The sequence below is a fragment of the Vipera ursinii genome (genome assembly GCF_947247035.1).
Source record: "Vipera ursinii genome assembly, chromosome: 3".
Lineage (NCBI taxonomy): Eukaryota > Metazoa > Chordata > Lepidosauria > Squamata > Viperidae > Vipera > Vipera ursinii.
Window position 1 is genome coordinate 208,926,328 of NC_139516.1, and position 19,582 is coordinate 208,945,909.

Below are 19,582 nucleotides of genomic sequence, written 5' to 3' on the forward strand. Positions count from 1 at the left end.
AAATGTCTCACTTTACAGCAAGAAATGTCGGGCTGAATTGTGGTCATTAAGTCGAGGACTATCTGTATTCATCTGTCACATTAACCGCTCATCTCCCTCACACAGCGAGTCTGGGGTGTGTAAAAAAAAGAGCAAAATACAAATCTGACGTCTCTTGGGACGTTGGGATGTTTACACAAGTGTGCATCAGCACCTACACAAAACTAAAATAAGGTTGTAACATTTCTGTCTGATTCATACCACATTGGGGAGGATCACTGACTTTTTTTATAGCGCTCTGGCCTACAAAAACCCAACCTAGATTTATTTATACGATGCATTTGTTCACGTGGCATGTTGTCTGGGTTCACACAATATTCTTGTGAGTTAACAAAATTGCTACATTCAGAAATTAAATGATGCCTAAATCAAGCCTAAGACGCTTTAACCAAGGGGGACTAAGCCAGCATTTCAAAACCTTAGCAACGTTATGAGGGGTGGACTTCAACTCCCAGAATTCCTCACCAGCATGGCTGGCTGGGGAATTCTGGGAGTTGTAGTCCAGATATCATAACCTTACTAAGGTTGAGAAACAACTAGCCCGGATAAGATAACAGTTGTGACTCCCACCAAATGCTACGCCCTGGACACAACTTTACCCCGTTTCGATTCCATCTGGCACACTGCACAAATACAACACCCAAGTTGTGAAGCGGAATTTGCAAGCCATGTGACACCCTTAAACAGAACCAAATCCACCATTTTGGGCCTTAACGCAGCACGTTATCCCCCACTCAAGTCTACTTTGGGCCAAGGGGGTCCCGTATGAAGACCACGTTTTTTTTTGGCCCACTGCCTTCTCTTTTTACACAACTCTGGCCTTGTCATCCGACACTTGGGAAGCTGCTTTCTTTGTTGTGTCCGGAATGACGAAGAACAGGTCTTCTCCTTGACCTTTATTACATAAACCTCTATGAATCTCAGGTTACCTCTCTTGAGCTGCTGGCCATTATCTGGAGATAATAAGGACACTGGTATTATCTCGGAATATCTTTGCTCTTCCTAGATGCTGGTGTGTGTGTGTGTGTGTCTTTTTTTCAAAAGCTCCAGTTTTTCAAAACTGCACGAATGCTCCTTCTGTTTTGGCGAGGCTTTAAACCGCAGATCCAGGAAGAAAGCTAGCTTGCCGAGAAAGACCGGGATCATCTACTTAGATGGACGAAAAGCAGCTCTCCTCGTCTTCTGCTCTATTTATAACCACAAAATCACATTACACAGGGCAGCTTGGTCTGCAATGTGGATGCAGCCTCTTAGCTGAGGTTGCTTTGAAAGACATATCCTGTGCAACGCTGTGCTGGTTTATTTTTTTTGGGGGGGGGGGGATGTTTTTCTGGTTGCATGCTGGTCTGTTTTCTCACGGCCAACTATCCTGGCACCTGCTTTGTGTTTTCAAGACACAAACCACACCGTGCAATAGTTGTGTGTGTGTGTGTGTGTAGACCGAAAGCCAGTTCAGTTCAACTGAAGGAACTCTTCCACGTGTCCTCCAATGCCTGCCAGATCCAAAACCCTTTGCGCTCATCTCCCTTTTGGCGAACATCATTTCTCCAGTCTGAACAACCATGGGGCACGCCCAAACACACTAACACCACGCCAGCTCAGCTACAACGTCAAGACGCTTCAATCATCAGGTAGACAACATTAGAGGACATGCAGCCAAAGCAGCACGTGCAGCATTTATAAGAGGCCATCAGGAATTTGACACAACAACAAGGAGTCCCTCCTTGGTGGTGACTTGCAGATAAACACTTCGATTTATGACGATAGTCGGGCCCAGAATTTCCAAGGCTAAGCAAGATGGTGTTTAAGCAAATCGCGCTCAATTCTACGACCTGTCACGGTCATTAAGCAAATCGCCGCATTAACGGTGACTAAAGGAATGGTCGTTAAGTTGAGGACTGCTGTAGCAGGGAAGAAGATTCTGCGGTCATGCCACCACCTCGGTGTCCAAGTGTTTTATCCTGAAGAGCTGTAAAAACGTTCTCGGATCCAGCCTCTCTCTTCGGCTCCTCCGAAGAGCAAACCAGGGGCGGCTGAGAATTCAACTTTTGGCTGGGGGAAGTGGGACAAATTTGAATGAAGGCGAGAGAGGAGAGAGGGTGCCAATATGAAAATCCTCGGGGATCAAAGTCCCGAAAGGGGATGAGGGGGAAGGCTGGGGAAGGGGCTTGGAACACATTTCTAGTCATGCCCAGCACAACACAAAAGATGGCTGTGTTGCATAACAAAGGGCGTGGGACTATACAAATTTTGTCTTCTTCAGAACATCTATTTGGCCTTTCTTTCTCTCTCTCTCTGATATTTGTCTATTATCATTTATCAATACTTCCTGACAGCTAGAACAACTAACCAGTGGAACAACCTGCCTCCAGAGGTGGTGAATGCTCCAACACTGGAAGTTTTTAAGAAGAGACTGGACAGCCATTTGTCCGAGATGGTATAAGGGTTTCCTGCTTGAGCAGGGGGTTGGACTAGATGACCTCCAAAGTCCCTTCCAACGTTGTAGTTGTTGTTATTATTATTATTACTATTTTCATCTCTCTCATACACATTTATTATCATCTATCAATCTCTTAATCTTGGTCGCTCAAAAGCGAGACACTGGTGTATCAGGCACAAGAGCACCTGCATTTTCTGCATCGCCTGAGAAAAGCACATCTTCCTTCCCCTGTCCTGACCACTTTCTACAGAGGGACGATCGGGAGCATCCTGTCATACAGCATCACAGTCTGCTTTGGAAGCATCCCCGCTTCGGACAGGAAAGTGGTGCAGAGAGTGGTGAGGATGGCAGAAAATATTATGAGCCGTTCCCTCCCTCCCTCCCATCCAGGACATGGCACAGAAGCGATGCTTGAGCAGGGTCCGCAAAATTGTCTGGGACGCTACACATCCTCTTCGCAACCTGTTTTCCTTGTTACCTTCTGGGAGGAGGGGGATTTGTGGTACCCGTAGCAGAACATCCAGATTCAGCCACAGTTTCATTCCATACAGCATTAACCTTGTGAACTCTCAAGCTCCTCCTCCCGTTATGTATTCAAGATGGGACAGTGATTAATATCTATCCGTTACTTATATGTAAGGGTGTAGTTCTATAAGTATGTTGTATGTAAGGTAAAGGTAAAGGTTCCCCCGCACATGCGTGCTAGTCGTTTCCGACTCTAGGGGCCGGTGCTCATCTCCGTTTCAAAGCCGAAGAGCCAGCGCTTGTCCGAGGACATCTCCGTGGTCATGTGGCCGGCATGACTAGACGGCAAAGGCGCACGGAACGCTGTTACCTTCCCACCGGAGTGGTCCCTATTTTTCTACTTGCATTTTTACGTGCTTTCGAACTGCTAGGTTGGCAGAAGCTGGGACGAGTAACAGGCGCTCACTCTGTTATGCGGCACTCGGGATTCGACCCGCCAAACTTCCGATCGACAAGCTCAGCGTCCTAACCCCACTGAGCCACCGCGTCCCTTGGCATGTTGTATGTAGTATGCTTTAAATGTGTGTTGTGTATGTGTACACTTTGAGAGGAAGCAACTAAATTTCATTTTTAATGTGTGCCATTGTGCCCACAGGAAAAAATGACAATAAAGATTATCTAATTGATATCTATCTATCTATCTATCTATCTATCTATCTATCTATCTATCTATCTATCTATCTATCTATCTATCTATCTCACCACATGAATCTGATCAAAGAGAGAAGCAACCTGGAATTAAAGAGAAACTTCCTGACAAGTGAGGACAATTAACCAGTGGAACAGCTTGCCACCAGAAATCTTGGGCACTCCATCACTGGAGGTCTTACGGACTTTTCTTGCCACGGTTGTTATGTGAGGGGCTGCCACAAGGAGGAGGGAGTCAAGGAACCAGAAGGCAAGACAAGAAACAACGGATGGAAACTGACCCAAGGAGAAAAGTGAGCTGGAATTAAGGAGAAACCTCCTGACAGTGAAGACAATTAACCAGTGGAACAGCTGGCCACCAGAAATCGTGGGCGCTCCATCACTGGAGGTTTTTAAGAAGAGACTGGACAGCCACTTGTCTGAAATGGTATAGGTACTCCTGCTTGAGCAGGGGGCTGGACTAGAAGACCTCCAAGGTCCCTTCCAGCTCTATTCTATTTTAATGAAGAAAAAGCAACTTTCTCGCACTGGACACCCGGATTAGAGGCCTCATCCTGTAGCCACAGAGGGTTACTTCCATCCACCCCTCAGAGAAGACACTGGCCAAGACATCCTGCAAAGAACCAACTCTACAGGTAGTCCTTGACCTACGGCTACAATTCAGCCCAATATTTCTGTTGCTAAGCGAGACATTTGATAAATGAGTCTTGCCCCCTTTAATCACCTTTCTAGCAACAGCTGCTAAGTGAATCCCTGCAGCTGTTAAGTTGGTTCACACGACTGTTAAATGAACCCGGGTCCCCTGTGGACTTCTGCTTGTCAGAAGGTCCACAAAGGGGGAATCACCTGACCCTCGGACACTGCAACCGCCATAGGTGCATGCCAGTTGCCAAGCGTCTTGAATTTTGATGACGTGGACCATGGGGAGGCCGCAACAGACGTCAGGTGTAAAAAACGGTCACACGAGGTTTTTTTTCAGTTCGGTTATACCTTTGACCGGTCAATAAACAAACTGTTATAAGTTGTGAACAGAACAGAATAGAATAGAATAAGGACGCTGCGACGGTTGTTAAGTGTGACAATTGGTCACAAGTCACTTTTTCCAGTGCCGTTATAACTTTGATTGGTCACTAAATGACCTGTTGTGAGTCAAGGATTACGAATGGAATAGAATGGAATGGAATGAAGAGAGAATGAAATGGAATGGAATGGAGTGGAATGAAATGGAAGAATAGAATAGAGTAGAGTAGAGTAGAGTAGAGTAGAGTAGAGTAGAGTAGAGTAGAGTAGAATAGAATAGAATATGGAAAGAATAGAGTAGAACAGAATAGAATAGAATAGGAATTAGAATAGAATAGAATAGAATAGAACAGAATAGGAAAGAATTAGAATAGAATAGAATAGAACAGAACAGAATAGAATAGAACAGAACAGAATAGAATAGGAAAGAATTAGAATAGAATAGAATAAAGAATAGAATAGAATAGAATAAAGAATAGAATAGAATAGAATGGAATAGAATAGAATAGATGGAGTGAAGTGGAGTGGAGTGGAGTGGAATGGAATAGAATGGAATGAAATAGAATAGAATAGAATAGAATAGAATAGAATAGAATAGAATAGGAATAGAATAGAGCAGAGCTGGAAGGGACCTTGGAGGTCTTCTAGTCCAGCCCCCGCTCAAGCAGGAGACCCTATACCATCTCAGACAAGTGACTGTCCAGTCTCTTCTTAAAAACCTCCAGTGATGGAGTGCCCATGATTTTTGAAGGCAATGCTGTTCCACTGGTTAATTGTTCTCACTGTTAGGAAGTTTCTCCTTAATTCCAGGTTGCTTCTCTCCTGGATCAGCTTCCAACCGTTGTTTCTCGTCCTTCCCTCTGGCGAATTGTGGATTTCTCCCTTGGCAGGTAGGTACCTGTCTAGATAGGAGCTGTCAGCTGATGTAAAGGTGCTTTTCATCCATCCCAGGCAGAGCTGTGGAATGAAGAAAGCCACCCCTGGCTTTCGGGCACGGCGTGGCAATTTCTTCCCGGCTTACCGACAGGATTAGGAGAGCTTTGCAATTGAGGACAACAGCCTGCCATGGACACCTGAGAGCTGCTCAAGCTTTAGGTCCGGATCACGTGGCTGATCTCTGCAGTTGCCGCGTGTCCCCCGGGGAATAAGCAGGATTTGCTTTAAGGGAGGTGCGGAGGGCTGCTCTGCGCTGCGAGCTCCGCGGCACCTTGTCGCTTTCCAATCTGCCCTCCAATTCAGCCCTAGAGATTAGACCTGCGGGGAACAGACAGGGCAAAGAAGCGAGCTGCTAAATCCCGGTGCTTAATCTGCAAGAGATTTTATTTTCCTGGGCTCCAAGATCACTGCAGATGGGGACTGTAGCCAAGAAATTAAAAGACGCTTGCTCCTGGGGAGGAAAGCCATGGCAAATCTAGACAGCACACTAAAAAGCAGAGACATCACCCTGTCAACAAAAGTGCGTATAGTCAAGGCTGTGGTCTTTCCAGTTGCAATGTATGGCAGTGAAAGTTGGACCACAAGAAAGGCTGAGCGCCAAAGAATGGAGGCCTTTGAGCTGTGGTGCTGGAGAAGACTGCAGCGAGCCACTTGGACTGCAAGGCGATCAAACCGGTCAGTCCTAGAGGAGATCAACCCTGACTGCTCTTTAGAAGGCCAGATCCTGAAGCTGAAACTCAAATCCTTTGGCCACCTAATGAGAAGGAAGGACTCACTGGAGAAGAGCCTAATTAATGCTGGGAAAGGTGGAGGGCAAGAGAAGAAGGGGACGACAGAGAATGAGGTGGCTGGATGGAGTCACTGAAGCAGTAGGCGTGAGCTTAAATGGACTCCAGAAGATGGTAGAGGACAGGAAGGCCTGGAGGAACGTGGTCCATGGGGTCGTGATGGGTCGGAAATGACTTCGCAGCTAACAACAACAATCTGCAACAGCCCCGGTCAAGTCTTTTCTCTTCCTTCCCTACAGCCATTATCACAGTAGCAATGCAGTTATCACAAGTAGCGTGACGGTAGCAATGCAAAAGTAGAGCAACTAAGATGATTAAAGGCCCGGAGACTAAAACATATGAAGAACGGTTGCAGGAATTGGGTATGGCCAGTCTAAAGAGAAGATGGACTAGGGGTGACACGATAGCAATCTTCTACTATTTGTGAGGCTGCCACAAGGAGGAGGGGCTCAATTTATTTTCCAAAGCACCAGATGGATGGAAACTGATCAAGGAGAGAAGCAACCTGGAATTAAGGAGAACCTTCCTAACAGTGAGAACAATTAAAACAGTGGAACAGCTTGCCTTCAGATGTTGTGGGTGCTCCATCACTGGAGGTCTTTAAGAAGAGACTTGACAGCCACTTGTCTGAGATGGGAGAAGGCCTCCTGCTTGAGCAGGGGGCTGGACTAGAAGACCTCCAAGGTCCCTTCCAGCTCTATTCTGATTTTGATGCAATGTGCTATTTGGTAGCTCCCAACTTGAGCTTTGCAACCCCAGGTTCCAAGTTTGCGTCCACCTGCGAAACAAAGGCCTTGAATCCTGCGTGGCAAGAAATGCTGTTATTAATAAGGGAGAATATTTGTAGCTGAGGGTTGAAATGAAGGGTCCCTGGTTCTTTAAGCTTGGTGGTTTTCTTGCAGACGTTTCATGACCCAAACTGGGTAACATCATGAATGCTAAAAGGCGCAAACCCCACTCCTTTCTAGCACAGACGATGTTACCTAGTTGGGTCGCCAAACGTCTGCAAGAAAACCACCAAGCTCAGAGAGGAACAATGACTTCACAGTCATTCTTCCCCTTCCTCCCTCCTCTTCGCCAACCCCCCCCTCCCATCTAGCACTGACGGTGTTACCTAGTTGGGTTGTGAAATGTCTGCAAGAAAAACGCCACGCTCAGAGGGCACCAAGGAACCCACAGTGCTGTTATTATGATGAACGGTTAAGGCAGGGGCCTTCAACCTTGGCCCTTTTATGACTTGTGGACTTCAACTCCCAGAATTCCTCATCCAGGCACACTGGCTGAGGAATTCTGGGAGTTGAAGTCCACAAGTCATAAAAGGGGCCAAGTTTGAAGAACCCCTGAGTTAAGGGAACTAGGTATTTCTAGCCTAATGAAGAAAAGGATTAGGGTGGGGGGATGGGGGTGGGGGTGGACATGACAGCTGCCTTCCAGTACTTGAGGAGCAGTCGCTAGGAGGAGGGGCTCAACCTATTCTCCAAAACACCTGAATCCAGAACAAGAAGCAACAGGTGGAAACTAATCAAGGAGAGAAGCAACCTGGAACTAAGGAGAAATTTCCTGACAGTGAGAACAATTAATCAGTGGAAGAGAAGATGCCTTCAGAAGTTGTGGGTGCTCTATCACTGGAGATCTTTAATAATAATAATAATAATAATAATAATAATAATAATAATAATAATAATAATAATAATAATAATAATAATAATAATAATAATAATAAAAAAATTAATAAGAAGAAGAAGAAAAAGAAAAAGAAGAAGAAGAAGAAGAAGAAAAAGAAGAAGAAGAAGAAGAAGAAGAAGAAGAAGAAGAAGAAGAAGAAGAAGAAGAAGAAGAAGAAGAAGAAGAAAGGGACCTTGGAGGTCATCTAGTCCAAACCTCTGCTCAGGCAGTATACCCTGTACCATTTCAGACAAATGGCTGTCCAGTCTCTTCTTAAAAACCTCCACTGTTGGAGCATTCACTGCTTCTGGCTGTCAGGAAGTTTCTCCTTAGTTCCAGGTTGCTTCTCTCCTTGGTTAGTTTCCATCCGTTGTTTCTTGTCCTGCCTTCAGGTGCTTTGTAGGATAGCTTGACTCCCTCTTCTTTGGGGCAGCCCCTGAGATACTGGAAGAGTGCTGTCATGTCTCCCCTTGTCCTTCTCTTCATTAAACTACACATACCCAATTCCAGCAACCGTTCCGTGTATGTTTTAGCCTCCAGCCCCCTAATCATCTTGGTTGCTCTTCTCTGCACTCTTTCTAGAGTCTCAAGACTGGACAACCATTTGTCCAGGATAGTTTAAGGACTTCTGCCTTGGGCAGGGGATTGGACTAGAAGACCTCCAAAGCTCCCTTCCAGCCCTCTGATTCTTTGATCTCTTATTTTCCTTTGTTTATAGCTGGGTAGGCAGTCAGTCTAGTCCATGCTATTTCCTGCTTTTGGTGCAGTTCCAAGGACTACCAGGAAGTTAATCATCTGACAGACAACGGCAGATGTCCACACGCCCTGGAAACGTCCTCGGCAGCAGCAGCAACAACTCACACTACAAGTCTGTCTGGACTCTACACTAAGAAGAGAAATGGTACAGAGGGAAAAGAAAAACGGTTTCTGGACTGAGCTATAAAGCAACTTCCTGGGAAAGCTTCTTGGATCAGGTCAGGTCTACTCGAGTGCTCAATCGACGCATCCTGAAGGCCTTCCTCTAGTGCCTTGGACATTAGGTGGGGTCAACCCTTAGGTAAGAGGGCTCAGAAAACCCCAGGAGTGGAGATTAGAATGGGAAAAACATCCAGGAAGAAGGTCACGGGAGGCGGATTGGACTTTGTTGATGTGACCATCAAGTCACCTTAAAGGAGACTCCTCTCTGCCTTGTAGAACATTCCCAACCTTCTATTCCAGTGGTGGTAAACCTATGGCACGCGTGCCAGGGGGGGCACTTGGAGCCCTCTCTGCGGGGCATGCGTGCCTTGCTCTTTGGCTACGTTTTCGCAGGAAAAAAGCCATTTCTCAAGCCTCTTCCTAGCCAAAACAATCCTCCGGAGTGAGCGTGCTGTTTTCAGCTTTGAATTCTATCAAATCTGACACCAGAAACAGACTAACAGATGACCTGAGTGCTACACGCGTTGCTCTCAAGCTTACAAAGTATGAGCCAAGCTTAGACAAAATACCAGCATGCGTACAACTGCAAAAATCACATTAATTGTTCCAAAGCATGCCAAAGGCAAACTTTTACCTTTCAATAAAAACCTGTTTGTATTGTTGAAAGCTTTGTTATTGTGTTCTTCTTTTAAGACAAAAGATGTGAACGTATGAGTGTTTTTTTCTAAACTAAAACCTCGGTATTCAGATTACGTACGTGGGTTTTGGGTTGCAGTTTGGGCACTCGGTCTCTAAAAGGTTCGCCATCACTGTTTCTATTCAGAAGACTTCCTAGACCTTCTGCCTAAAACAGAAGTCCCAGCAAGACTGTGCAAACCCCAAGTTTCATGAAAAGTGTTGTGCCTCTTCAGCTTGATGGTGGCAGATGTCTGCTTGTAAAGTTTTGTTCCAGAAACCTAGCACTGTAAGAGTTCCTACTCAGGCTGCTCCACACATCAATTCTCATCAAGGAGAGAAGCAACCTAGAACTGAGAAGAAACTTCCTGACAGTTAGAACAATTAAACAGTGGAACAACCTGCCTCCAGAAGCAGCGAATGCTCCAACACTGGAAGTTTTTAAGAAGAGACTGGACAGCCATTTGTCCGAAATGGTATAGGGTTTCCTACCTGAGCAGGGGGTTTGACTAGATGACCTCCAAGCTCCCTTCCAACTTTATTATTATTATTATAAGGTTTACCTCTTTTTATATTCTTCTCTTGCAAATGCGAGCTAAAAATGGGGGAGATGGTTTGTTCAGCGTAAACCAGGATTCCGCTTTGAAAACTACAGCGATCCAGAAAGAACAAGTAACCTACAAATAATCTTTTGCAGGATCCCAATTACAGGTGCGAGTTTTCCAGAACCAAAAAGAAAATTCTCCTACACTAATTCATTTAGACCATATGAAAAAAGATCCAACACACCTTGATCGTAACATTTACTCTTTGTGCGTTTATTTGGGATAATTGCCGAAAACTTTGAAGCTTGCCAAATCTGCCCGTTAAGCTGGCACCGATTTCATTATTATAAATGAACTTGAGAAATGGAAAGTTTTCTACAGATAAATTAAGCGCTTAAGATTTTAAAAAAAACTTTACAGGGAGAAAAAGGCCAGTAGAGTATTTTTCCACTCTATTTTCCATGGATATTGCAGACAGCCGAGATAAACAGAGCCATGTCAGTAGGGCAGTTAAGACCAGCGAGCTAGGATTTTTTGATCAGATCCAAGAATGACACACCAATAAATTCCAGTTTCAAGGTTGTTATTGTATGGGATTCAGCTAGCCATATGGGCTGGACCACCCAATGCATTATAATAAGGTGTTATATACAATAAAGAAACTTGAAATGAGTGCAGAGAAGAGCAACTAAGATGAATGAAGGCCTGGAGACTAAAACATATGAAGAAGCCTTGCAGAATTTGGGTATGGTGAGTCTAGAGAAAAGAAGGACCAGGGGTGACATGATAGCAGTCTTCCAATATTTGAGGGGCTCCTACAAAGGGGTAAAACTATTTTCCAAAAGGCAAGTGTAAAAAAGATGTTGGGACTCTAGAAAGGGTGCAGAGAAGAGCAACAAAGATGATTAGAGGACTGGAGGCTAAAACATGCAAGGGAACAGTTGCTGGAATTGGGTATGTCTAATCTAATGAAGACAAAGATGAGGGGGGACATGATAGCAGCGTTCCAGCATCTCAGGGGCTGCCCCCCAAAAGAGGGAGTCAAGCTATTCTCCAAAGCGCCTGAAGGCAGGAGAAGAAGCAACGGATGGAAACTCATCAAGGAGATTAGCAACCTAATGGACAATCACTTAAATATGAGCCAGCTGTGTGCTGCAGCTGCCAAAAAAGCCAACACAGTGCTAGGCTGAATCAACAGAGGGATAGAATCAAGATCACAGGAAGTGTTAATGCCACTTTACAAGGCTTTGCTGAGTCCACACTTGGAATCCCGCATCCAGTTTTGGTCACCACGGTGTAAAAAAGATGTTGAGACTCTGAAAAGTACAGAGAAGAGCAACCAAGATAATCCAGGGGACTGGAGGCTAAAACATATAAGGAACGGTTGCTGGAATTGGGTAGGTCTAGTTTAATGAAGAGAAGGACGAGGGGGGACATGATAGCAGTCTTCCAATATCTCAGGGGCTGCCCCTAAGAAGAGGGAGTCAAGCTATTCTCCAAAGCACCTGAAGGCAGGACAAGAAGTGGAAATTGATCAAGGAGAAAAGCAGCCTAGAACTAAGGAGAAATTTCTTGACAATGAGAACGATTAGCCAGTGGAACAACTTGCCTCCAGAAGCTGTGAATGCTCCAACACTGGAAATTTTAAAGAAAAGACTGGACAAACATTTGTCTGAAATGCTATAGGGTTTCCTGCCTGAGCAGGGGGTTGGACTAGATGACCTCCAAGGTATTTTTTTATTTTTTTATTATTTATTTTATTTTTATTCCATTTATATCCCGCCCTTCTCCGAAGATTCAGCATCATCATCATCATCATTATTATAATATTTGGAAGACAACTTGTAATATGAGTTTTTTTTTTTTAAAAAAAGCAATAAAACACTTGAGGCAGATTTTGCACGGTATCCAAAGTAAAACCCACCTCTCCCCATAAAACCAGAATTATTTTTGGATTACCTTATGATCTGCGATGCGGTGGGCACATGTGGAGAGCCACAGAATTAAGACAGCATCGCCATACATCGATTCGTGGGTTGTAGACTGTGAAATAAAGAGTTTATTTTCCTTCCTCTGGTCTCCAGCATAAAAATAAACCACGCTAGCCAGGAATACCCCATCCTTGTTTCTTTACTATTTACAGATTGCCAAAGGCAGATTTCCCAATACCTCCATGGGGACTAGGTTCGTGCCTACGCTTTAAGTAAAGTTTCGTGGTTTGTTTTTTTTGCTGAGGGAAAGAAAACCTCTTCTCGTTCCCTCCGAGTTATCCCTGACAGGAATTTGTCTTAAGAACATTTCGAGGCAGCGCTCGACTTAACGGCCACAATTCGGCCCGATAGTTGCTAACTGAGCTGTTCCTGCACTGAGTTTTGCCCCATTTTACGACCTTAACACCCCACAGAGGTTAAGTGAATCAACTGCGGCCGTTAAGTCAGTAACGCTGGTTGTAAAGTGAATCTGGTTCACTTTACGCTTGTAAAGTGGACCTTGCTTGCCAGAAAAGTTGCGAAAGGGGATTATGTGATGGTTGTGGGACACTGCAACCGTCGTAAATATGAGTCGGTCACCAAGCGGGTTGAATTTTGATCACATGACCATGGGGATGCTGCAATGGTTGTTAAGTCTGAAAAACTGTCAAAAGTCACTTTTCGATAGTGCTGTTGTAAATTGCAGAGTCAAACATTACAGAGTTAACAGAGAAAGTTCTATTCTTAGGAAGCATTTCCCCCCCCCTCAAAACTCTTTATGATTTTAAAATACATGGACTTCAACTCCCAGAGTTCCCCAGCCAGCCTACTGGGTACGGAATTCTGGGAGTTGAAGTCCAAGCATCTTAAGGTTGCTGAAGTTGAGAAATATTCTTCAGCAAATCCGCCATTCTGCAGACTAAATGGGCGAGGGTGCCCTTGTCGTTCTCAAATGTCCCTTAAATCTGGAAATACACGTACAATAATTTTCGTCAGTTGTAAAATGAACGCCTAATTTATTTGCATCAACTTACATTGTCAAGGTAATCATTTAATAGCTAAACAGCTAATGATGTAATGGAATATAAGGTGGATGATGCAATGATAGGAATGGTTCAGCAGGTCTGTGTCTCTTTTAAGAGCAGGCAGGGTCTGAATCCCTTTAAGAGCCTGAATATAAAAAGGAAGGCTTTGCTAGAGTCTCTCTCTCTCTCTCTCTCTCTCTCTCTCTCGTCTGTTTCCTGCTGTAACTGCCGTGCATTGGAGTTTGCTTTATTACGTGTATGTATATTGTTCTTGGTGTATTATATTGTGGATAGTTTATGATAAACCACCATTTAATATAGGCCACTGTTTACTGTATTTACTCCTGGGTTATCTCAGAGCACTAAGACTGTGCATGCTCCGACATACATCACGTGCACAGTGTTGCTGTTACTGAAATGGACCCCAATGACATAATTGTAATGGAAATAAAATGCCAATTTATGTTTTATTTCCACTACAAAAACCCTGCTCATTACAGGTCGCCCTTGACTTACGACAACAATGGAGCCCAAAATTTGTTGCTAAGTGAGACACTTGTTCAGTGAGTTTCCCCCCATTTTTCTCACCACAGTTGTTAAGTGAATCCCTGCAGTTGTTCAGTTAGTAACATGGCTGTTAAGTTAATCTGGCTTCTCCCACTGACTGCTTGTCGGAAGGTCGCAAAAGAAGATCGCGTGACTCCGGGACTTTTTTTTTTTTTTTTGAGTCAGCTTTCCTACCTGTTTTGGGGATAAATGGAGCGACTTTGCATTTCTGTTAAGAGGGGGATTTGCTCGTGAAGCCAACTACAAGACAACTCCTAGTGGACAATCATATAAAATATGAGCCAGCTGTGTGCCGCAGCTGCCAAAAAAGCCAACACAGTGCTAGGCTGCATTAACAGAGGGATAGAATCAAGATCAGGTGAAAGGGCGGTATATAAATTCAATAAAATAAATAAATAAGTATTAATACCACTTTACAATGCCTTGGTAAGGCCACACTTGGAATCCTGCATCCAGTTTTGGTCACCACGATGTAAAAAAGATGTTGAGTCTCTAGAAAGAGTGCAGAGAAGAACAACACAGATGATTGGGGGACTGGAGGCTAAAACATATAAGGAATGGTTGCTGGAATTGGGTCTGTCTAGTTTAATGAAGAGAAGGGCGAGGGAGGACATGATAGCAGCCTTCCAGTATCTCAGCGGCTGCCCCAAAGAAGAGGGAGTCAAGCTATTCTCCAGAGGGCCTGAAGGCAGGACAAGAAGCAATGGATGGAAATTAACCAAAGAGAGAAGCAACCTAGAACTAAGGAGAAACTTCCTGACAGTTGGAACAACTAACCAGTGGAACAACCTGCCTCCAGAAGCGGTGAATGCTCCAACACTGGAAGTTTTTAAGAAGAGACTGGACAGCCATTTGTCTGAAATGGTTTAGGGTTTCCTGCCTGAGCAGGAGGATGGACTAGATGACCTCCAAGGTCCCTTCCAACTTTATTATTATTGATCATTGCACAGTCAGCCAGATATTCAGGCTGGATTTGGCATTTTTGTCTACCTATCGAGTCCTTACCAAGGACCTGGGATAGGCAGATGTGGATGTTTGATGGTATTATAGATCTCGTCGCAGGATGGAAGCAGTTCCTAGTAAGGCCGCCCCTTTTGCAATTGACTAATGGCGAATTTGTCAATGCCGATGATGGTGTCCAAGTGGTGCTCCAGTTGTTTTGGGATTGCACCCAAAGCGCCTATTACTATTGGTACTACCCTTGCTTGCTTTTGCCACAGTTGTTCTATTTCTATATGTAGGTCTTTGTATTTTGTTATCTTCTCCAGTTCTTTCTCGTCTATTCTGCTGTCTCCAGGCACTGCCACGTCTACTATCCAGACTTTTTTGTCTTTCTTATCGACAATTGTTAAGTCCGGGATGCTATGTTGCAGGTGCTTGTCTACTTGAATTCTGAATAACAACAACAACAATTATTATTAATTTGGAACAACTCAATGGAAGATCCAGCTTTGTTTTCTTGGGTCTAAATTGATGCCTTTGGAGAACTTCAAGGAATTGCTTGCAATCCTAGCTAACTCTAGGAAAACTCGTGAAATTCATTTTCGCCAGGAAAAATAATTGATCCAATGCTTCCATCTTTTCCAACAAAGTGCGGTTAAAAATAGTTGGAGCGAGTCCTAAAAGTGATTGATTTTTTTTTTTTAAAAAAGGCAATTGGATTGTTTTCTTTTTTTTCCCCCTTGAAAATGTTTCTTCAAGGAAAAATTGGGAGGGAGCACGGCTGGCTGGGAAATTCTGGGAGTTGAAGTCCACAGGTCTTCAAAAGTTGCTAAGGTTGAAAAAGGCTGTTCTAGAGCAAAACTGGCAACTGGCAAAAAGCCAGTTCTCCATTCTCCAAAGTACCAGAGGGCAGCAGGAGAAGAACTAATGGGTGGGAAGCTTGTGAAAGAAAGATCCAACCTAGAACTAAGGAGAAATTTCCTGACAGCGAGAACTCTTTGGAAAAAGCTCAGAGAAGAGCAACTAAGATGATCCAAGGCCTGTTGACTAAAAAATACGAAGAACGGCTACGGGATTTGGGTTTGGCTAATCTAAAGAGAAGAAGAAAAAGGGGCGACATGATAGCAGTGTTCCAGTAATTTGAGGGGCTGCCACCAAGAAGAGGGGGGTCACATTATTCTCCAAAGCACCAGAGGGCAGGATGGGAAATAATGGTTGGAAGCTGATCAAAGAGAGAATCAACCTGGAGTTAAGGAGAAACTTCCTGACAGTGAGGACAATTAACCAGTGGAACAGCTGGCCTCCAGAAATTGTGGGTGCTCCATCACTGGAGGTTTTAAAGAAGAGACTGGAAAGTCACTTGTTTGAAATTGTATAGGTCCGTGGTGGCAAACCTATGGCACGCGTGCCACAGGTGGCACGCAGAGCCCTCTCTGTGGGCACGCATGCCGTCGCCCCAGTCCTAGCCTTTCAGCTGGGTTGCCATGTGCATAAAAAAAAAGGTTCAATCAATCAATCAATTTCAACTTCTCGTGGGGAAAAAAAAAGATCTGACAAAGTTGGAATCGATTGACTGAACTTTTTAGTCCCACCCAGTCTGCCGTTACCACTGCAGCCACGCCCACCTAATGGGCCACGCCCACCTGGCCCTAGACGATACATACATGGGTTTTGGGTTCCAGTTTAGGTACTCGGTCTCTAAAAGATTCGCCATCACTGGTCTAGGTTGTCCTGCTTGAGCGGGGGGGCTGGACTAGAAGACCTCCAAGGTCCCTTCCACTTCTGTTCTATTCCACTCTACATTCTATTCTTATTCTGCATTCTATTCTACTCTACTCTATTCGTCAATGAACCACCTTGGCTCCTGAAATTGTGGATTCTCCATCCCTGCAGGTTTTCCAAACTAGACTGGAGAACCGTTTGACCTAGATGGCATAAGGTTTCCTGCCTCGAGCAGGGGGGTTGGACTAGAACAGAGGTCCCAAACGTTTCGGCCACCAGGGACCGGTTCCGTGGAGAGAGGTTTCTTCCGTGGACCGGAGGGGGCGTGTTTTTGCGTGCTTCCTGCATCCCGCAGATGGGGATTTCCTTCTTTGTGCGGACGGGTTGCTGGCATGCCGCGGCCCGGTCCACAGAGCGGGCTTTGGGGAACCCCTGGACTAGAAGACCTCTGAGGTCCCTTCCCAACTCGTATATGATTCGATGTTCGAGACCAGCCACCGGAAAGCAGCGTTCACCCGCTTCCTGCTGGTCCGAAGGGCTCTGGAAAGAAACAGGATGCCGAGGCGAAAGGTTGCAGGGATGAGACGAGGAGGAAGCAGCAAGCTTTAAACATCTGCAGAGATACACTTGCTTTGGAAACGATGAGGAGAGAGGCTGGCTAAGCGGGTGGGCGGAAAAGCACCGGGTATCAGGGGGTGCGAGCGTTTTTTTCCTGAATGAACAAAAGCCGCAGAGGGGCGGGGAGAGCTGCAGCACATCTGCTGCTCCGGGGCCCGGAAACTTGCAGAGCCAGACGGATAAGAGATTCCCCGTGGAAGTAACTCTTCTGCAATCGGAAAGTGAGAGGAAGTGCAGCTGGCTATAAAAAGGACGGCCGTGTGGCTCAAACGGGTCCACTTCCGGACTCGCCTTTCCCCTTTACTCCTCCGGCTTCCGCTCGGAAAACCGGGCTCGGATGGGCAGTCTGCACGCGCTCGAGAGTCCTCCGCACGCTCTCTCTATGCCGGGAAGAGGAGCAAGAGACAGAATAGGACAGGAAAATCTCTCGTCCCTATTTCAAACGGGCAAACGGAGAACGCCAGTTTTATACTGCCGTTACGTGAAAGCAAGGATGCAACCGCGTCTGGAATACTGTTTGCGCCTGAGCACGGGGCAGTCCAAATTGATTTAGGAGAACTAGAAAAGGTTCAGAGGAGGACGAGGACGATCAAAGAGTTGGGACAGCTTCCTCAGGAGGAAAGGCTGAGATATTTGGGAGTTGTTGTTGTTGTTGTTTTTTTAAATCAGAATAGAGCTGGAAGGGACCCTGGAGGTCTTCTAGTCCAACCCCCTGCTCAAGCAAGAGACCCTATATATAACAAGAGGTTCCCAACCTTTTGGGCACCAGGGACTGCTTACGTGGAGAGAGAGGTTTCTCCGTGGACCGGTGTGCGGTTTTTTTTTTCTTTCTTTCTTTTTAAAATCATTTTATTTTTTATTTTTCCCAACTCTCCCCCATACATATCAACAAATATACCGTACTATTTTATCAAGTATTAACATGCATTCTTTTCACATTCTTTTATCTATCAGATGCTCTTAATAACATAAATACACGTACATAAATTTTGGTGTTGCTCGCCCATTTCCCCTTTTACCGTATCCACCCTCCTTCTCTTTCTTCCCTCTTCTTCCTCTCTTCTCCTCTTTTCTTCGCCGCTCCCCTTCCGTTTCTCCTCACTTCTCTTCCTCTTCGCCTCCAACCTTCATACTTTCTTCCTCCAGACGGGGTGTAGGTTTGTGCGTGCTTCCTGCATACCGCGGATGGGGCTTTGCTTGTTTGTGCGGCCCAATTGCTGGCATGCCGCAACCCAGTACCGGTCCACGGATGGGGGGGGCTTGAGGACCCCCGCTATATACCATTTCAGACAAGTGGCTGTCCAATCTCTTCTTAAAATCCTCCAGTGAGGGAGCACCCACAACTTCTGGTGGCAGGCTGTTCCACTGGTTAATTGTCCTCACCGTTAGGAAGTTTCTCCTTAATTCCAGGTCGCTTCTCTCCTTGATTAATCAATCAGAATAGAGCTGGAAGGGACCTCAGAGGTCTTCTAGTCCAACCCCCTGCTCAAGCAGGAGATCCTATACCACAGGTCGGCAACCTGCGGCTCCGGAGCCGCATGCGGCTCTTTGAGCCGTCTCTTGCGGCTCCCAGCCGCCCGGTGCGCGCGCACCTCTTCCAACGGGCAGTGGTGCGCGCGCACCTCTCCAAATGGAGAGTGGCACCGCCCGTTTGGAGAGGTGCACGCGCACCTCCCCGAATGGGCGGAGGTGCGCGCGCACCTCCCCAAACCTTTGGAGAGGTGCGCGCGTACCTCCGCGCGAATGGGCAGCGGTGCCGCTCTTTCAGGAAGCCCGCCGCGGCCCGTCTGTGAAGCTGCCGAAAGCGGCAGCTTAGCAGACGGGCCGCGGCAGCTTCCGCAAAGAGCGGCGCCCCTGCCCATTCCGAGAGGTGCGCGCGCACCTCTCCGAACGACCGGAGGTGCGCGCGCACCTCCCCAAACCTTTGGGGAGGTGCGCGCGTACCTCCGCGCGAACGGGCAGCGGTGCCGCTCTTTCAGGAAGCTGCCGCTTTCGGCAGCTTCCTGAAAGAGCGGCGCCGCTGCCCCTTCGCTTTCGGCAGCTTCCTGAAAGAGCGGCGCCGCTGCCCCTTCGCACGGAGGTACGCGCGCACCTCCCCAAAGGTTTGGGGAGGTGCGCGCGCAACTCCGGTCGTTCGGAGAGGTGCGCGCGCACCTCTCGGAATGGGCAGGGGCGCCGCTCTTTGCGGAAGCTGCCGCAGCCCGTTTGCTAAGCTGCCGCTTTCGGTAGCTTCACAGACGGGCCGCGGCGGGCTTCCTGAAAGAGCGGCACCGCTGCCCATTCGCGCGGAGGTACGCGCGCACCTCCGGTCGTTCGGAGAGGTGCGCGCGCACCTCTCGGAATGGGCAGGGGCGCCGCTCTTTGCGGAAGCTGCCGCAGCCCGTTTGCTAAGCTGCCGCTTTCGGCAGCTTCACAGACGGGCCGCGGCGGGCTTCCTGAAAGAGCGGCACCGCTGCCCATTCGCGCGGAGGTACGCGCGCACCTCCGGTCGTTCGGAGAGGTGCGCGCGCACCTCTCGGAATGGGCAGGGGCGCCGCTC

The 19,582-nt window shown here is 46.5% G+C and overlaps 2 long non-coding RNA genes across 2 annotated transcripts in view; both read right to left on the minus strand.

Moving 5' to 3' along the window:
• Positions 1–19,582, minus strand: part of LOC310638795 — a 166,186-nt gene that overhangs the window by 44,706 nt on the left and 101,898 nt on the right. The window lies entirely within an intron of this gene.
• The window catches only part of LOC310638794, a 67,934-nt gene continuing 60,510 nt past the window's right edge, over positions 12,159–19,582 (minus strand). The window contains exon 3 of the long non-coding RNA XR_014492186.1: positions 12,159–12,242. This is a non-coding gene — a long non-coding RNA (uncharacterized lncRNA). The remainder of the gene's footprint in view (positions 12,243–19,582) is intronic.